The sequence below is a fragment of the Poecilia latipinna genome, unplaced genomic scaffold, assembly GCF_001443285.1.
Source record: "Poecilia latipinna isolate Pla-1442-1.1 unplaced genomic scaffold, P_latipinna-1.0 Scaffold2283, whole genome shotgun sequence".
NCBI classification, from domain to species: domain Eukaryota; kingdom Metazoa; phylum Chordata; class Actinopteri; order Cyprinodontiformes; family Poeciliidae; genus Poecilia; species Poecilia latipinna.
The window spans coordinates 48232-51293 of NW_015114899.1; the positions used below are offsets into that span (position 1 = coordinate 48232).

A 3062-nucleotide genomic window follows, 5' to 3' on the forward strand; every position below is an offset into this window, starting at 1 on the left:
CCTAACCTTCCTGAGCAAAGTGAATATCCGCTGTTTATAGCATCGCATCTCCATTAGCTGTGATATATATATATATATATATATATATATATATATATATATATATATATATATATATATATATATATATATATATATATATATATATATATATATTTATTTATTTATTTATTTATAAAAAAAAACACTTTTTCTGCCATGTACAGTAGTTACAAGCTTCCTAAGCATTGTTTAAAAATATTAGGGTGAGCTTCAATCCCTTCTCTTTTACTTTCTGTTTTTCACCTGTCTTGTTTTTAAATTATATACGGTAAAGAGTTCCTGCAACACAGAGTCTGCAGATAGTTTCAGTCATTCAACTATCTGGGTTTCTTTGAAGGGGGTTCTTCTGCCTGCCAGTAGATAGGATCAAATCAGCAAAGATTATCAAGCCACGGTACTTTGCAACAGCTTCGGGTGGATTTTGATCTAGCTTTGGGCAATGGCAGTCTCACTGATATCTGATAGTCTTTTCTCCCTCTTATGCTGGTGAGGATGAACAGCTGGATCAGAGCTAGCGTACTTTGGAAGTCTGACAAAGAGGTGAGAAGCCTCAGCTACAGACAGGGTGAAACAAAGTAAGTGAATATCTTAATTTTAGGATCCTGCACCGTTTTCTGCACAATTGTGCTTTTGCCATAACATTTCTGTGCTTGCTGTTTTGTAAAATAACTTATTACAGGTAATAATATGGTGTTCCCTTTTGTAAAATATTTGGTTAAACCCCCTGCTACATCCATTATGTTGCTAGATTGACCCACACAATTCAAATTTAATCACAAACAAGCATGTAATGTGTTTGGATCAAACGCCTATTATTATGACTTCTCAGACAGCAAAAATATGAGATTTTCTATATACACTCCATTTATTTTTACTATAAACAATCCTATTTCTTTAGGATTGTTTATAAACTGAGGCATTTTGACAGTACTTTCTACTTTTTGTTTTTGTCTGATTCTATATATATTTTTTTGTGACAACACACTGTTTATCATTAAATCTGCCTCCTTTCATCGCTGTTGACTTTGCATCATGTAACCGTTGCTCAGATTTTCTCATTTCCTATCATGGAGCTTCAAAGCTTTGTTTCAAGCTGTTGAATTGAGCTTTGGTGTTTTACGTTGCTGTGATCCATTACCTTTTCTTTTAACAAGACACTGTCAGTGTTTAGGATCTGAGAAGACAAACTGCTGTGGCTTTGAAAGCAAAATGTTTTTCTCTTTTTCACCTGATCATATGATTTTTGAGTCGCTCAACAGCTTGAAGCCACCTTTTCTTAAACAGCAACTAGCAGTTGTTTTCTGTTTTCCTCAGGATTATTGAACAGTCCTCCAGCACATATTTATTTTCCATTGTCACACTGTCCTATTTCATGTCGAATACAATGTGAAGTTGTTTTTTTTATTTTTATTTGCTAGTAGAGCTAGATGGGGGACATAGTTGTTTGCGGTAACTTTTGGATTTCAAATTCCAACTTGGCCCTTTTTGCATGGAGTTATCTTGTTCTCATATTGGGGTTTCTCTGGAACTTTGACTTCCTTGAATCCAAAAATATGCATGATAGGTTAACTTGCCACAGTATTTTGGATTAGATTTGAGTTTGAGCATGCATGTTTTTCTTAAATTTCTCAATGCTTCCTTGTGGACCTGACTGATGGAAAATCTGTCCAGCGTGTACCAGCCCATTTGCAAAAGTTGGCATAGAAAATGAATGAAAGTCTTTATTACTATTTCAAATGTCAGTGCATCCCTATACTTTCAAAGAGTGTGTTATGGTTATAGATGAAAGACAAGCTCACAAAGCTGATGGTACAGCTTCCAGGAGAGCATGCAGACTATATTTGTTTGTTGAACTCAAACGTCTCTGACAGTAATTTACAAACTAGATTTTATTGGGAACCTGATTTGGTTACTTTTTGAGTGCAATATAGGAAGTTACAGTGCTTGAACACAGCACAGAAAGAGTCACATTTAGCAAGAAACAAAATTTTGCAAGATATTATAATATTTAAGACGTGCATCCATGCAGGAGACAAGTAATCATACATTAACTTTGCGGTATTTTTTTTCCACCATAATGCGCACAATTTATTTTATTTTTTATTCTTTTGCAGATTTTCCTTGGAAGCCCATCTGTTTTCATCTGATGATGTAGTGTCTGGGGACAGCAGCCGATGTTTGGGGGATTCCAGCGCTGCCAGCACACATCCAGATAATGAATGAAGGATAACCAGGCCAAGACTTCCTGTTCCATGTACAGATGCTGGTTTGAATGCTAATCATTTTATAAAAGGAACAGGAGCTAAATTATCAATAATGTTTATGAGGAAAAGGAATTATTGTAGTTTTTGAATTTGGAGTAATTTCCAAAAAAAAAAAAAAAAACTGTTCCCAATACATAGTCAATTTTAGCAAAAATTTAAGACTGAAAATTTGGACGTTCACTGCAGACTTTCTGCAAAGCATATTTTTTTTGTTACAGTTTGATGATAAACTAAGTTGATCAGTTTGTCAGGCCCCTTAGTTTGACTTTTTGATTAAGCTTCAATAATTTTATACATGCATCAAAATGTTGCTTAAATATGATTTTACCAACATGACCAATAATATTGGGCCATGTCTTTACAATAATGAAGATCCCTCAACCAGTTCCTGTAACTACTGAGGCAAAGCTAACCACAGAGGTAATGGTGAGTCTATATTTGGTTTTAGTGAGTATGTTTGTGCTAGCCACAAACTGTGCAATATATTTATGCAGGACTTAGTCCTCCTCTTATCTGGTGATGAACAAGACAACATGAGTGTGATGAATAATTGAGAGAGAACAAATGCAGAGAAAAATAAACTTGCCTGAGAAACTGTATGGAAGGTAGTGATGACATGGATGCCTGGTCTTCTCTGAAGCCCCAAATAGAGAAGTGTATGCATGGAAGGTGATTTAAAGCTAGGTTATAAAGCTCAAAATTGCTGAAAAAAAATGTCCATTGCATGTAAAGCAGGATCTGAAAGAATGTGATTAA

General features: G+C 34.8%; 1 long non-coding RNA gene across 1 annotated transcript in view; it reads left to right on the forward strand.

Annotated features, from left to right (window-relative positions):
* Nucleotides 1-2427, forward strand: part of LOC106937135 (uncharacterized) — a 38112-nt gene extending 35685 nt beyond the window's left edge. The window contains exon 4 of the long non-coding RNA XR_001422325.1: nucleotides 2157-2427. This is a non-coding gene — a long non-coding RNA (uncharacterized LOC106937135). The remainder of the gene's footprint in view (nucleotides 1-2156) is intronic.
* Nucleotides 2428-3062: the final 635 nt, after the last annotated feature.